This window comes from Stegostoma tigrinum, chromosome 42, assembly GCF_030684315.1.
Source record: "Stegostoma tigrinum isolate sSteTig4 chromosome 42, sSteTig4.hap1, whole genome shotgun sequence".
NCBI classification, from domain to species: Eukaryota; Metazoa; Chordata; class Chondrichthyes; order Orectolobiformes; family Stegostomatidae; genus Stegostoma; species Stegostoma tigrinum.
The window spans coordinates 15186249-15204018 of NC_081395.1; the positions used below are offsets into that span (position 1 = coordinate 15186249).

At 40.5% G+C, this 17770-nt stretch overlaps 1 pseudogene; it reads right to left on the reverse strand.

The window, feature by feature from the left end:
* Positions 1-233: 233 nt before the first annotated feature.
* Positions 234-17116, reverse strand: LOC125449238 (Ig heavy chain C region-like; annotated as a pseudogene).
* Between the last annotated feature and the right edge of the window lie 654 nt (positions 17117-17770).

The following is a 17770-nucleotide window of genomic DNA, read 5'->3' on the forward strand; positions in this document are numbered from 1 at the left end:
GTATATGTGGAGTTTGCAAATTCGCCCCAAGTCTGCATGGAGTTTCTGCTGAGTGCCTGGGCTTTCTCCCGATGTTCCAGTTAGGTGGGTTGGCCATGCAAATTCCCTATTGCGTTTAAAGGGTATATAGGTTAGCCACAGGAAATGCAGGGTTACAGGGACAGCGTGGTGGGAGGAGGTTCAGTGTGGATTTTCTTTTAGACTGAATTGACTATTTCCACACAGTAGGGATTCTATTCTGTAGCGGAGATGATGCGTTGCCACAAATCTCCTACAAAAGCACTTTCCGAATTTACAATCTCTCCCACCTGGAAGAACAAGGATAACAGATACATGACAATGCCAGAACTTGCTAGCTTTCCTCCAAGTTGCACATCATCCTGACTTGAAACTGTATTGCTTGTTCTTTTAATGTTTCTGGCTCAAAACACGGAAATTCCTTCACGACATTTACACCAGAAGGTCTGCATCGGTTCCAGAAGATGGCTCATTGCCACCTTCTCAAAGAGGTTTGAACAATAGATATTAGTCAAGTCAGCAATGCTAAATGAAACAAAAGAATAAAATAAGATGCGCTCAACATGAGAAATGATTGACTTGGGTCGTGACATTTTGTTTGAGTATTGCTTTGTAAAAGCGAAGTGCTAAGTTTTTCCCCTTGCGTCTAGCAGAACAGAAACGCAAGAACAGCAACTCTGAGAGGAATCAGAAGTTTAAACTGCATGAGGAGAAGATAACTAATTGTTTGATACGCGGACATGTGTGGTCAAAGTGTTTTAACGGATAATACACCAAGGACTAATTATCTACAAAACGTTCGTCCAAATTTAAAACGCTCGGTTCGACTGCGACAGTTTAAAGTAACGCAATGATGGTTGCACTGGAGAATGGCTGTCCCCACATTTTTACTTGGTTAAAAGAGATGCATGTCACATATATGCACAAATGATCATATTAAACAGCCCGTTGCTTCTCAGCGGAGAGTGTTGAGAATTAGATGTGACTCCATGATTGGATTTCACATGAACCAATCTTATTTGCATTTTAAAAATCTACGAATAGCCAGGTTAGCATTTTCAGCTGGGTGTGCAGTGTGGCCCACTCTTGGGTGCCTTAAACTCCATGTGATCACCCTCAAGGCCTCAATTTTTGTCAAAACAAAAAGCTCCTTCTGGACACCCGTTCTCTGCTTGACATCAAACAAAGATTTGGTAGTTAAATGTTGCCTGCTGCGTTCCTCATGGCAGTGCGTCTATCAAATAGAATCCAACTGCCAACCCTCTTTCCATGCAGTAGAAATTGGTGTTCCCTTCGAAATAGGCTGATTTTGAAATGCTCTCCCGGAGATTTTTAAAAAGTATATGCATTATTCATTTATGGATGTATTATTGCTGGTTTGATTAAAATGCATTGTTAGTTTAAAAACAAGCTTTTCATCAGAACAAATTCACAAGAATACTAAATTATAAATCAAACGCCAATTTCTACTGTGTGGAAGACTCAACACTGTTTTTCTTCAGTAATGCTGAGGTTCTGTACTACCAAGCAACTGAACTTCAGTCATCTCTACCAGAAACATGCAAACAGCAATCACAATATATGATACATTTCAATTGTAGTTCTTTCACAAATTTCAAATACTATGGCATAATAGCAGTACAGGTTTCTTGCATTTATTATGGAAGTCTATTTTGACAATTACTCACAGGACAAAATTAAGATTCACAGATAAAAATCTTAACAAACAGGTGCGGAGAATCAACGATGCCAGTCAATCAAATGCTCACTTGACCTGTAAAAAGGAGATAAAATGTGGAAACAGAGATTTGAGCCGTGAGGAATTGACTTCTTGGTTTCCGGAAACAAATTAAGATTTTTTTTCAAATGGTTTCAGTCACATTGAATACAAGTGGATCTTCTCACCTTTAGCAGAGTGACACCTGCGCTGTAGGACATACTCAGGAAGAACAAGATAATAAAGGCGGAAGCGGTTGTCCAGATATTGTCGCACTTCTCTTCAAAGTCATCAAACTGGATGCGGTCCGAGTTATCTACAAGATGTAGAGGAAAAACATATGCTCAGATTATTTAAAAATCCGGATGTGATATCATTGTTATCGTTAGTAAAATTATTGCTGTTGATATTGTTCCTTTCTCCTCTTCCTATTATACATTAGTTCTCGAATTTAGTTTTCAATGTATCTTTCATGTTATATTAATCACTTATGAATGTATCTTTATTTTATTTTATCTAAAGTCATTGTGCCTGACTCAGAAAATATAATATATTTGTCTTCAGTCCAGATGTTAAATTATTTTGATTATTGGACATTTGAGAGTTCAGTCATGTCAGACGACGTCTTTTTAACTAACATTTTAGCTTATTCGGTGACTAAAGGTTTTGCTATATTGTATTCTAACCTCACATTTTAATACTTTATTTGTGATATGCGCCCTTTGGCCATCATTGATTTCAATCAGTTTCTGTAGAAGATATTGCTTTTGTTTGTTTCTACTACCACTAGAGGGACTGATAAATATATTGTCTCAAGTTTTATTTATTCAGTTGAGTTTCCGGAAAAAAAGAACATTTAAAGATGCATCTAAATTGCATGATACTCTTAACTTTCCAGTACGAATGTCAGTGACTGGGCAAAGGCAGGTGCACGATATTAAAGAGAATCTCTTTTGACGCACCTCTGAAGTAGGTAGGACTTGAACCCTGGCCTTTTGTTTCAAAAAGTACAGAATCTCGCTGACACTGCATCACATGAGCCCTGATTTTTGCATGTAATTTGCTACCCTTTGGAATAGGATCCCACCGTTTTAAACTGTAGATTTTTCTGGATTTTTACAATTAACCTGCTCAGACACGTGCCCGGGACAAGTGAGACTTGAACCCAGACCGTATTCTTCACAGGCAGGGACACCATACCACTGTACCTCAATAATCCATGGCTGTACATATATCTCTTGCATTATGACTGTTAGTGTTTTAAGTGCATTTATGAATCCAAGTACGTGAACCGGTGTTTATAAGTGTATTTATTTCCGTTTGATTATAGTGTCCATTTTTCCTCTCGTTGCTTGAACATACTTATTCCTTCTTTATTTGTGAATGATTATCTTTTATGAAGTTATACATTCTCAGAAACCTATCATAGCCAATTCCAAAAGTCTGTCTACTACATCATCTTCATACCGCCTGAGTCAAAAGACGTGGAATACTTCATCCCCTTATTCGCTAATTTAAATTTCAACTTCATATATATACTATACTTACAAATCAAAATGACAAGATAACTGGAGGGGGTCAGTTGTCTAGAGGACGAAAGGATGGAAGATGCATGAATGTAAGTGCGTGTCTGTGTTTTTGTGTATGCTCTTGTGTGTATGCATATATAGGGTGCACGTGAGTGTGTTCCTGTCTGTGTGCGTTTAAACTGGCTGAGGATTTGTCTTCGTTTCATTTTTTTTCACATTTTGTATGTCATTTCGTTTCTTGAGGTGCTTTGCTCTACTACGCGACTTTCAATGCACCCAAAAAAAATTCTGGAATGAAGGGTTTAATTATAATCATGAAGCTGTTGTTGATTGTTGGGAAAAAGAAAACCTGTCTTGTTCACTAATGTTCTTTAGGGAAGGAAATCTATTATCCTTACCTGAATTGGCCTGCATGTGACTCCTGACCCACGGCAATATGGTTGATTCTTAACTGCCGCCTGACCAGCTAGGGATGGACAATGAATATTGATCTGACCAGAGGCGCCCAAATCCCATGAGTAAGAAAAAAGATGAGCGTTATACTGAATTAATAATTTATCAAAGTACCTCATGCAACTCTATAACCAACTTCGTTCATTTGTTCTCAGGCAGACTCTGTATGAAAGTATCACCTCAATCTCAAGCATGATCATATTTTGAAACATCTGACGCGCCTACAATTTTAAAATATTGATTATACGAATATATTTTATACTCATAAACCTGAAAGTTTAATTTAAAAGTTATCAGTTAGCGTTGGTTAAGATGATGGATTTGAGTTGCCAATTGTTAGGATTTTTGAGTCAGAGAGGTCTGCAGCACCGAGAAAGCCCAACGTGTCTAAACATGTCAAAAATAAGCATCTGCCTATTTCAAGCCAATTTTCTGGTTCTTCTCCCTAGTCTTGCAAGCATTAGCGTCGCAAGCGCACATCTAAATAGTTCTTAAATGTTGTGAGATTTTCTGCCTGTACCAACCATACAGACAGTGAGTTGCAGATTACCAGTACCCTCTTGGGGAAAAAAAAATCCCTCACAACACCTGCAAACCTCCTGGCCCTCATCTTACAATTTTGCTCTCTGATCATTGATTCCTCCACCAAAGGCCAACGTCCCTTTCTGTCTAACTTTTTCGATCTCCCTCGTCATTTTATCAATCCCAATTATGTCACCTTTCAATGTTCTCTGTTCCAGGGAAAACACCTCCACCATACCCAGTCTGTCTTCATAACTTAAACTCTCGAAACCAGACAACATTCTGATAAGGTGCTTCTCTTCCCTCTCCACTGCCATCACACCCCTCCTGTAATATATTCCAGAACTGCATAGAATCCTCTAGCTTTGGTATAGCCAAGGTTTGATCCGAGTCCCCACACGTTCCTTGTACGGAAACGTGGCCAGTATCATCAAGGGCATTGAACCGGGAAAGTTCTGACAAAGTGGTTTGTCGGGCGACTATTCAATTCAAAAAATATACATTACCGTGAATGTTGACAAACTGCAGCTCTTGCGGACAGTGTCCATTCAAAAACTCTTCGATGCTTGGTTTGGAAACTTTGTTATTGAGTTTTGATATTTGTGTATCATTCGTCTCTTGTTTTGGAATCGCGTGCCTTTGCTTCTCTGTGTATGTGTGGATCAGTTCATAAAAAATTCTTTGGTGATCGTGTTTTTGTGTGAGTGAATTTTTCCACACGTATGAATGATTCAGTTTCATGCGCTTTCACATCTGTCGTGGGTTTACGTGTGCCTGTATTTGTGAGAAAAAAAAAGGATACATTCCTTAGATAAGAAGGTGCAGAGCTGGATGAACACAGCAGGCTAAGCAGCATCAGAGGAGCAGGAAAGCTGACGTTTCGGGCCTAGACCCACCTTCAGAAAAAAGATCTTCTGAAGAAGGGACTAGGCCCGAAACGTCAGCCTTCCCGCTCCTCTGATGCTGCTTGGCCTGCAGTGTTCATCCAGCTCTACACCTTGTTATCTCAGATTCTCCAGCATCAGCAGTTCCTACTACCTCTGGATACATTCCTTGTCTGCTTCAGATTAACACGTCCGTGTGCGCGCTAATATGTGCATTTGAGGTTGCATGTGGACGAGAGCGCTAAAATATTTTGTTTTGCACCTGCAAGTTCCAAGCGACTCATCAACCTGACTTGAAAAAACACGCCATTCCTTCACTTTCACGACGTCAAGATATTTCCCTGAAAGGGTCACACTGCAGCGCATGAATATAGCTGTTTTCAAGAGCATCTCAGGATGGGCAATGGAGCATGAGTCCTACCAGTGTAATTTTTAAAAATGCGAAATATATTGTGATTGTGCGTTCAAATGTGATCTTTTTCGATTTCGGCTTTTGAGGGAGGAAGCCGTTAAAATTGTTATATAACTTGAAATGAAAGACATTCAACGTTTCTTTAACGCTCATGTACCTGGGATGGGAGTGCCGGCTGTACAGACCTAAACCCTGATATAATAGATAATTCAGGCAAAAAAGAACGTCCCAAGCAAAACGGCGGGGTGGGGAATCACTTAGCGACCGTGTATTTAACACATTACTGGAAGAAAATGCCTTTTATTGGTATTGTTGCTGATGATACTATTTAAGATGTGTAATATTACTTACAAACGCAATTGAGCACATCTGTTTGACAACAATTGACATCGTCCGCAAATGTAAGAGAAATATTTGCAAAATTCGATTTACCGCTGCATTTATTAACCATCCTGTGGATGACTCTCAGTGAAATTGCTTCATGCGCCACCACACAAGAATAAAAAGCACCGCTGGCGCATTCCTCGGCTGCTATCGATAACAAGCTGTACATGAAGAAGGAGCTATTGCCGTCCTCCGCCATCACCTCGGTGTTTCTGTAGTTTCTGGGATTCACTGGTTTGTCATTGGTGGTCCACTCGACCACAATCTCTCGGGGGTAGAAACCTTTCATTAAGCAGCCGAGAAAGACGAACTCGTGAGACTCTTCTTCTGGTGGGGGCAGGAGGACAAACACGGACAGTTTCAGAAGACCACTAACTGCCGAAAAAAAATAACTGCCGATAAGCTGGCAAATTCTCGGAAAAGTGAAACTAGTGCTTAAACATAACAGATATCTGGTTAGGGCTTTATTTTCAAGTTTAGGAGCCATCTGCTTTTCGACTACAGCAGCTGCCCGCAATTCTCTTCACTCATAACTTTTAAGTAATGAAGCGAAAAGACGTACGGATGTAACAACTTAAATATTCAGCGAACATGTGTGTGCTGTTGCTCATGCTGCACAAGGGCCCCTTAAAACCCTCGTTCGTCCATTATAATTTCATGTCCTCCTATTGTTTTCTCCCTCACTGCTTAGTATTAAATGCACAATTTCTGGCTCCAGGCGTTTTAGTTGCTAAATGCGTGATTGTCCTATTGAAACTAGCGCTGAAGAGAATAGTGGCACCTGATGAACACCAGAAATACATAAAGTTACCAGTATTTTTTTTCAGCCATCCGCTCACCTTCCTCCTTATGGATGGAGGCTCGTAGTTGTTTGGGCAGATCCTGATGCATCACCACACAGCAGAACTCAGGTCCACTCAACCATGCCTCTGTTGAAATGTTTATTCTGCTGATTCAGCTATCAGGATCCTCTTCCAGTTGGACAGCAATCGCTGACTTCAAGTGTTTCTCTCCTTCAATCCAAGAAACGTTGATTCCATGAGGAGAATAGGACACAACGCAGGTTAAGGTCACGGTCCCCTCGAGCAAGACCTGTTTTATTGACAGCTGCAGTATTGTGACTGCCGTGTCGGTGCAAGAGGGACCTATGAAACAAGGATTCTAACTCAATCCAAACTTAACGTTCAGATTTAGATCACCACTCCGTGTTCTGTCAAGAAATAGACATCATTTTTGAGCTATTGTCCACTTTCTCTCAGCCCTGAGTGGTGTGACCCATATCAAGTAAGAGCAATACAGCAGAACAACAGACCCTTCTGCCCTTTCGTATTAAAACTGTCTTTGCTTACGGGTTCCGCATCCCTATTCCCTTCCTATTTATGTATTCATCCAGGTGCTTCTTGCATGCGCTACTGTGACTGTTTTCACCAGCTCCTCTGGTAGCGCATTCCAAGCACTCACTGTCTTTGGTATGAAAATCCTGCCATTCACATGTCTTTTAAACAAATTCCACCCCATCTTGAATCTGTGTCCCCTAGTAATTGACCCCTCCATCCTGAGAAAAGGCCTCATACGTTCCACTCCATCCAAGCCATTCACAATCTTATAAACTTCTATGAGGTCACCCCTCAAACTTCTGCATTCAGTGAAAACAAACCAAGGCTATCCAACCTTTCTTCATTTCTTCATATCATTACCAAGAAGAGTAATAATTCCTACGTAGAGTAGAAGAGTAGAAACTGCTTCCTATAAATGTCTTGAGACATAATGCCTTCAGATTATCTCCCCATCTCTCCAAAATAGTAGGTGAAAAATGTTCACTAGTGTCAGTGCATGTTAGGAAATTCCGCACTCGAACATGGATGATCTTGTATAGAACACACCTTGGAACTCAATTCTCCTACTTATGCTCATCACTATGGCAATCATAACAGAAGAAAACAGAACTGTACTCCTGTCTGGTGAATTTTGACTCCTGTTGCACCTGAAAGTATGCATTTCATTTTGCATACATTTTTATCCAAGCCTGACGGGGGGCAGTTACATTGTTGAAGCAGAGATGTATTTACTTCACAACTACTCCAAGTTGATTGTCAATGCACAAGAAATAGCATGAAATGTCCTGGCATCATTGTCATGCCATTGTCGCTGAATAACAATGGGGTTTACCTGACACAATGTTATTCATCTCAAATGGAGTTAATGCTCTACATGAAAATTCTCCTGCTGTAGATTAAAATATTTCATGTCATTTCTTAGTTACTGGTCCAGAATCCCCTTAAATACATAATTGAAGATCAGTATACTTCAGATGCTAGGAATATGAAATAAAAAATCAAAAGTTTTGGAAATAGCAGATTGGGCAGTATCTGCGAAAAGCAAAATTGAATTAATCTTTCTGGTCTGTGTCAGGTCTAATGAAAGGTTGCAAAACTGAAATGAGAACTGCATTACTGATTCTATTGATGTTATGTGAACTGCTGAATATTTGCACTATTTTGTTTTCATTTTCATTTTCTTTTACTGTTAGATACATCTTTTATTTATTCAGAGGATATTGGCTTGTTGGCTATGCCAGCACTCAGTACCCATCACTATTTGCTCCCAAAACGATTGTGAGCTGCCTTATCGAACAGTTGAAATCTATTTGGGCAGGACTATGCCCCAGTGACATTGAAGGAATGGCAATATGTTTCCAAATCCAAAAGAAGTGTGACCAGGAGATGAAGTTGTTAGGTAGTGTTCCAACGTATTATCTTTTATATGGTCATGTCTACAAATTTAGAAAATGCAGATGAAAAGGTCTTGGTGAATTTGTTCAGTGAATCTTAGTTGGCACATATTGTTCCTAAGGTGAATCAGTGGTAGAGTGAGCGATTGTAGATATGGTGCCCATCAAGCTGGCTGGTTTCTTGTCCTAGGTGTTTTCAAACTTCTTGATTCAGCTATGACAAGTTACAGACTCTGCTCACAATTTGAATAATTTAGCTGATTCTGAATTTCCTACTGGTATCTTAGTGATCATACTGTACACAGGGCCTCCTGTTTTGATTGAATACATCTATGTCTTTCTTAATTTTGAAGATCATCCTCAGCATTTCCTTTTGCATAGAAAAGGGAGGGGAGTTATTTGTTTGCTTACAATGTTAATTCTCATAGCATTCATATAAAATTTGCAACTTTTCTACTGCTCTGGTATTGTTCTTCAAATTTGGAGGTGTATACCCTCTGCTAAGCGTGACATAGAGACAAGAAATGCATGTCCAGCAAAAAGTATAACATGAAGCCCTGAAATATACATAATCCTAGACTTGATTAGCCAGTGCTTTCGAACAAATGGAATACATATTGTTTACTTATCAATATTTGTCCCTCCCCTCAATTTCTTCCCCAATTCCTGTTCCAACAACACAAACCTGTCATTCTGATTATCTTAGCCAATCCATTGTATTGAACCTGGCAGCAAATGTTGTTGCTTCGCACTTCAGACATGGTTAATGTGCTGCTCTTGGTGTAAGTACTCTGCTTGTTTCTCACTGAGGCATAAGTGTTCACTCCAATGGTGATCAGTTTTCCATCTTTTTTCCAAGTAATGCCAGTGATTTTGGGGCTATAATCCATTGCCAAACAGCCATAGGTCACTGTGTCATCCACGTGAGTAGTTTCACAAGAGGAGAACAGGGCATAAAGCGTAGGAGGAGAGGCTAGCACTGTGAATAAACAACCGATTAAACAAGTTACCACCAGAGATTTTTGTTGCCAATGTAATAGTTGTCCCATTTTGTCAAAGGTACAATTTAATATCAATGTTACAATGAAAGTCTCCTATTAAGAGTTTGTATAACCGATGGCAATGTATTCATGAAACTCCAACAAGTACAAGATTAATAGGGTGTAGGAGAAGCTGGAATTCGGGGGGCCAGACAAGTGCACTTGGGCATTGGCTTAAATTCCACCATAGCAGTTCATAGAATTTACACTCAATTCATCAATTTAGAATATTGATCTATTCTTGGTAATGGCAATGCTGAAAACTATACCTTTGTTAGAAATCTTACTAAGCCCAGAGTTAGAGATCAGCTGCTTGTGATTCATGCACAAACCTCAGGATGTGGAGAACAGATCTGTGATACATCAAATGGGGCGGCACGGTGGCTCAGTGGTTAGCACTGCAGCCTCACAGTGCCAGGGGACCCGGTTTCGATTCCTGCCTCTGGCGACTGTCTGTGTGGAGTTTGCAGATTCTCCCCGTGTCTGTGTGGGTTTCCTCTGGGTGCTCCGATTTCCTCCCACAGTCCGAAGATGTGCAGGCTAGGTGGATTGGCCATGCTAAATTGCTCGTAGTGTTCAGGGGTGTGTGGGTTATAGGGGGATGGGTCTGGGTAGGATGCTTCAAGGGGCGGTCTGGACTTGTTGGGCTGAAGGGCCTGTTTCCACATTGTAGGGAATCTAATCTAATCTAATCTAACATGAGCTGGAAAGAAAATCTTTGCGATTCACAACTGTTGCAATCCAAACAATTAAAGCCATCTTGCATGTTGCAAATGAGTTCACTAAGCAAAAATTGATATTTTATTCGAGCAGAATCTTTGCACCACAAAAGCACCTTCCCTTCTGCTGGCAATTTCAAATGAGCACCTACTACTGGCAATGTCAGCAGACTGCATGGGAGAATATATTTTCAGAAGCCTTTCACAAAAGACTTAAAATTACTATGCAATAATACGTTTTGCCTCCTTAAAAATACAGAATGTTTGCAATCAACAAATGGGCACAAAAATTTCCATCGTGAATCAGAACAGAATAAAGGTGTGTGGGATGCAAGTGCCCAGCAAATGGATACAAATTCTGCCTGTGTAGAGCTGGTCAGTTCACAAAGTGTGGAAGTGTAGAACAGAACACCACTAGAACAAGCCATGTGCCAACCATAATGTCAATCTAAACTAATCCTATCTGCCTGCACATTGTCTGTATTTCTCCATTCCCTACTTTTTCATGTTGATGGGATAGTGTAGGGGGATGGGCTTAGATTAGGTCACAGGCTGGCGCAACATCGAGGGCCGAAGGGCCTGTCCTGTGCTGTATTGTTCTATGTTCTATGTTCTATGAGTCTTGTCAGACTCATGAAAATATGGCTATCGTAGCTGATTCTACCACTTCCCTGGCAGAGTATTCCAAGCACCTAACACTCTCTGGGAAAAATAACACATGTTCTTCAAACTTTCCTCCCTCCCTCACCACACCTACCAATATCTGACATTTCCACCTGGGAAAAATGTTCGGACTATCCATCCAGTGATGCTTCTCGTAATCTTATATGCTTTCATCAGGTCATCCTCTCAGCTTCTGATGCTCTAATGAATTTCATTCAAGTTTCTCCAAACTATACTCATAATTAATACACTCCATTCTAGGCAATATCCTAGTAAACATCTTGCACACCCTCTCCAAAAGCCCCACATCTTTTCTATAGTGTGGCGAACAGAACCATGCACAACAATCAAAGTGCGTAAAGTTTCGTACAGCTAAAGTTTTGTACAGCTGCAACATGACTTACCAACTTTTATACTCAATGCCCCAACCGATTAAAGCAGGCACACGATATGCTTCTCTACCACTTTATACACTGATGTGATCACTTTCATGGAACTATGGACTTGCATTCCAAATTCCCTGCATATCAATATTTCCAATAGTCCTGCCATTTACACAATACTTCTCTCCTGTATTTGACCTCCCAAAGTGCATCATCTCATACTTGTCTTGATTAAAATCCAGCTGCTACTTCTCCAGCCAAATTCCCAACTGATCTATATCCTGCTGTACCTTGTAACAATGTTTCTCACTATCCATAACTCCAGCAAATTTTGTGTCATCTGCAATATTACTAATCAGACCACCTACATTTCATCCAAATCATTTATATACACACATATAACAAACAATAGAGGTCCCTGCACTTGATCCTTTGAAAAATCACCAGTTACAGACATCCAGTCAGAAAAATTCCATTCCACAGCCACATCCTGTCTTCTATAACTAAGGCAATTGTGTATCCAACTTACCAACTCACTGTGGATTACATGTGACCCAATCTTCTGGACAGCCTTTGATAAGGGTCCTGGTTAACAGCTCTTGTAACATCCATGTAGACAATATTCACTGCCCTGGCCTCATCAGTCATCTTTGTCGCTTTCATTAGAAACTCAACCAAATTTGAGCAACAAGATCTCCTCCGCACAAAACCATGCTAACAATTCCTAGTAAGTTCATTCTTTACCGAATGCAAGTAAGTAATTTTCCACAAAAGACTTCTCTAATAATTTCCCCACTATTGATGCAAGACTCAATGGTCTATCATTTCCTGGGTTATCGCTGTTCCCTTTCTTAAACACAGGAACAAAATTCACTATTCTCCAGTCCTCTGCAACCTTGCCTGCCCTTTGAGAGGAAATGAAGAACTCTGTCAAGACCCCAGCAATATCCATCCTTGCCTCCTTCAGTATCCTTGGATATATGCCACCAGTCTCTGAAGACTTACCTACTTAATGCTTTCAAGAGCCACAACAACACCTCCTTTGTCATATCAACATGCCCAAGAATATCAATATACCCCAACCTCATCTTATGTATCCTTCTCTTTGATTAATACAGATGTGAAGTGTTCATTAAGGACCTCACCACCTCCTCTAGCTTCACACATAAATTTCATCTGTTGTCCATGAGTGGACCTACTATTTTACTAGCTACGTCTTACTGCAAATACATGCTTTGGATTCTCCTTAATCTGACTTACTAAGGACATTTAATGGCTGCTTATTTTTCTTTCCTGCTTCCTCTCTATTCCACAAGGACTCCGTCTGACTTCAGTTTCCCAAATCTCACGCATTCTTCCTTTTTCTCCTTCACTCTTGAAACAGGATTTCCAAATCTTGCCATCCTTTTTCCTTAATCCTCAAAGGAACACGTAGCTTTTGAAGTCTGATCAATGGCCCTCAAACAACTGCACCAGTCTAATTTCTCCAGTTCCTGCCTAATGTTGATGCAATTAGCTTTCCTCCAATTTGGAACTTCCATATGAGGTCTGGTCTGAACTTTATCATGACTGACTTAAAACTTACAGATTTACATTCAAAGAACAAAGAACAGTACAACACAGGAACAGGCCCTTCAGGCAACCATGACTGCGCCAATACATGATGTCTTTCTAAATTAAAAAACATTTCCTTTTACGTGGTCCATATCGCTCTATTCCCTAACTTTTTCATATATTTGTCAACATGCTTCTTTAATGTTGCGATTGTAACCGCCTCTATTGTCTCCTTTGGCGGCGCATTCCAGCCACTTACCACAATCTGTGTAATATTACATCTCCTTTACACTTACTATTTTACCATAAACCTATCATCTAGTAGGAAAAAAGACTGTGCCTATCCATTCCATCTGGGGATATCTCAAAATTTTATTTTTAGCAGGTTTCCCCTCATCATTTGACGTTCAAGTGGAAACTAATCAAGATTTCCCATCTTTCCTCGTAGCTCCATCTCTTAGTCTCCTCAACCTTTCCTCAATCACCCAAAGTAGCAGAGGAGTAGCAGGGCTGCATATGGGCTCCTGTGCTTTTCTCCTTTTACTCTTTATTTTTCTTTTTTCTCTTTTTCCTTCCTTTCTTTCTCTTTTATCCCCTTTTAAGCCTTTTGTGGCAGAGTCGTAGACATCAGCACAGCAACGACAGCAAGTCGTGCATGCAGCATGAGCAACCTCCCAATGGCAGGAGTCAGCGGCAATAAAGTTGCAACGCCCCTGGTGACCGATGTGAGACTCGCAAGCTGGCTGAACGTCCATTCACCTTTTTTGAGATGGGATATTAGGAACTGGGTGCTTTTTCTTTGCTTTCAGTTCAGTTTCTTTTATTTCACCTGTTGTTTTCTTTAAATTTTGCTTTTGAAACCAAGTTGGGTCACAGAATTGTGACGTTGTACACTTTTGACTGTACTCATATTCCTATATTTGGGTACATGTGACAATAAAATCCGATTCTAGTTAAACCCTTCAAACCAGATAACATCGTGGTAAACTGTGCTTTACCCTCTCCAAAACCTCTAAATCCTTCTTGCAGTGTGGTGAACAGGACTGTGGGTAATATTTCAAATGTGGCCTGACTAAAATTCAATACAGCTGCAACATTACTAGTCAATTTTTATACTCTTTGGCCCACGGCAAGCATTCTAGATGATTTATTGACCACTTTATCCACTTGTGTTGGCACTTTCAGGGAGTTGTGGATTTGAAATGAACGTCTAGATCATTCTGCAAGCTGATGCTACTAACAGGTCTGACGTTTACTGTCTACTGCCGTTCCGATATTAGATTTTCCAAAATGCATCATCTCACATTTGTTCAGATTAAATTCCATCTGTTTGTTCTCCAACTGAGTCTCCCATGTATCTATATACTTCTGTATCCTCTGACAATTATCCTCACTATCCGCAGCCACCCCAATATTTGTGTCACCTGCAAACACATTAACCAGGCCACCGATATTTTCCTCTAAATCATTTATGTATATTACAAACAGGAGCACCAGTGGAAAAGCAACGGGCACAGATCTCCAGTCAGAAAAAAGCCTCTTCCATTGCTGGTCTCCATCTTCTGTAACAAAGTCAGTATTGTAACCATCTTGTCAGATGATCCCACTTGAATTCATCTTTTGCATCTGCCTGCCTTAAGGCACCTTGTTAATGGCTGTTCACAGTTCGCAAAATACTCTGCCACTGAAACTTCGACCAACTAGCCAGGCTCATTCTCAATACGTCGTCTGGTACCACCCCCTCCCCACTGAGATGATCTGTATGTTGCTTCAAGAAACCTTCCTGGATGTACCTAACAAATTCTGCTCTATCTAAAGGAGTCTCAGTTGATATTTGGGAAGATAAACTAACCCATTACAACAATGCCATTGATTTTATGTCTGTCCATAACCTGCTTGTATATCTGTTTCTCTGTCTCCCACTGACTGTCGGGAGGCCTGTAGTACGACTGCATCATTCTAACTGTTCCTTTCTTACTCCTCAGTTCAATCATATGGCCTCACTGGATGAGCCTTCCAAGATGTTCTCTCTTATTCCAACTGTGATATTATTTTTAATCAGTAATGCAACCCTTTTCTCCCTTTTGCGCACTTCTCTATCTCGCCTGGTACATCTAAACCATGGAATGTCAAGATGCTAGTTCTATTCTTCAAGTTCTATTTAATCAAGTTTCTGCAATGTCTACAAAATTGCAGTTCCATGCACTAATCTAATCTCGAAGCTCATTTGCCTTATATATTACAGAACTTGCAGTAAAATAAATACACTTCAGATCACCAGTGTGTTCATTAACCGGGCCCTGCCTGTTCTTCCTGTTAACTTACTTGAAACGTCAATCTTTTCGCACACATGTGGCCTACTGCTGTCTTTCCCAAACCCTGCCCTATCAGTTCAAACACTCCTGCGAGCACTAGCAAACTTCCCCACAAGTATATTTGGGCCTCTTCAGTTTAGGTTTTATCTTTTTGTACAGGTCCCACATGCCCCAGAAGCGATTCCAATATTGTTCCTATTAAACTTTGCTGAACATCACCCTTCTCTTCAATCGCTCGCTGACTTCCTGCTCTGGTTCCCACTCCTTCCTGGGTGGCACTAGCAATTCTCCCTGAAGGATCTAGGAGGATTCTCCAATTTAGCTGCAACTGATCCTTCATATGCAGGTCCCTCCTGCCCTTGAGAAGATCCTAATGATCCAGATACAAAGCCCTCCCTCCTACACCAGCTCTTTCGTCACATATTCAACTGTGTTACCGTTTTATTTCCAGCCCCACCAGCACGTGGCACAGCCATTAGTACTGAAATTACAACCACAGAGGTCCTGCTTTTCAACCTCAACCTAACTCGCTAATTACCTTTGCAGGACTTCATCGCACTCTCTGTCAATGCCGTTACCACCAATATGGACCACGACATCTGGCTGTTCGCCTATCCTTTTCAGGATATCCTCACTCCAGGATGTTGCCATCAAAAATATGTCCAGCCTATCAGATAAATGAGTAATTTTGAAAATGAATTTCAGTGTATGATGCTAGGTATGAATGCGACATGTCCCAGAGATTGGAGCAACATATTAAACAGCATATCCCTTAGTCTATTCACAGAAAGCACACTATTGACCCGGCCAAACCAGCCGATGTTAGCAAAATACACACAGTGTCTAAAGTTAGATGAATCCTGCGATCCCAGAACTGTGCACAATATTCGAGCTGTAGCTGAATAATGAATGCATACAAAATTACGCTGATAACCGAATCAGGATTGCCAGTAGGACTCGCAATGGGATGCATGTGCTGTAAATTATATGTATTGATATGTAGGGCTCAGGTCTTTCAGGCAGAAAGAACAATTGATATTAAATCTCAGTTGTGCATTCTACAACTCCCTGGCAGAAGAATTATTTGTAATATTGCAAAGAATCTCAACCAAATCCAACAAACTCACAATTCATGAAAAGACGAATAATTAAAATTTAAAACAAGGATAAAATTTTAAAAAACCCACCACCATCGGCACTGCGGTAGGGCATATTTCTAACCTTCATTCACTGTCACCATGGTTCCTGGTCCCCAGCAGCCGCTGGCGCACTCCCAAGAGTTTGTGTCTTGCACAGTAGTAGATGGCGGAGTCTTCCGTCCTGAGATTTTCCATCTCCAAGAAAAAAATGATTGAAATATCTTTGGATGCAGTAAATTGATTCTGAGCCTGCGGAGCGTACGAGTTCAAAATTGTACTATAGTAGGAAACCAAAATCTCCAGTGTCTGCCCAGGCATCTGTCGGAACCAGTTCATGTACGTGTTGTCCAGGTCAAAACCACTTGTTTCACACCGAAGAGTCAGGGAGCCGCCAACATTCGCGGTCTCCGCCGCTGGCTGAATCAGCACGAATTCTGACTGAGCAGCTGGAAAATAAAGTTTTCAAGAAAACGGAAGGTTAATCTAGCTGAAACGAATCCTGACTCTGTAACATTCTGGAGCCAACCATTACTTAATTAGCACTGCGTTAACAGTGAGAACCTGGAAAATAAAAATTACTTACGGGATAAGAAAGTCAGTAGCAGACCGATTAAAACGGTTGGCCTCATCCTTCTTATCATTTGGAGGGAAAGTGTTCTTCCAACAATTAACTGAACAAAGAGCTCCTAGGCTGTTGTAATGTAGTTCCGATGAGTGATGTTTAAATAGTCGGCAGGAAGGGGCGAGTTTGTAAGAGCCGCCTATAATTCCCTGATGCAGGTGGTAGTTACATTTAAATTTCACATTCCATTTCACCTAATTGCAATTATTTAAAGTAGAACTTTGTTGCTATCTAGAAATACACATTTGGCACAGTATAAATGCAACATATAACTATTTAGCAAAGGACAGTTGTCATTGTCTTCATAAATAATAATTGCATTGTAGACGGCCATTTAAATTCCTTTATTTCTTCAAAACGTGAATTTACAATGTTTAAAATCACTGCAATAACTTATCACTCCTTATCTCACCATCTTTGCCTTCCAAGCTTTCCAGTTAGGAGGTTATGCTGGAATGGTACCAAACATTGGTTAAGCCACAGCTAGAGTATTGTGCACAGATCTGAAATCCACTTTCTCGGATGGGCATGACTGCATGGCAGAGGTATACCAGGATGTTAGTGAGCTGGAAATATTTAGTTATGAAGGGAGATTGATTAACTGGCGTTGTTTTCCTTGAAGAAAAGGAGAGTGAGGCATGACATGATTTAGATGCATAAAATTATGAGTGGCATAGATAGGCTA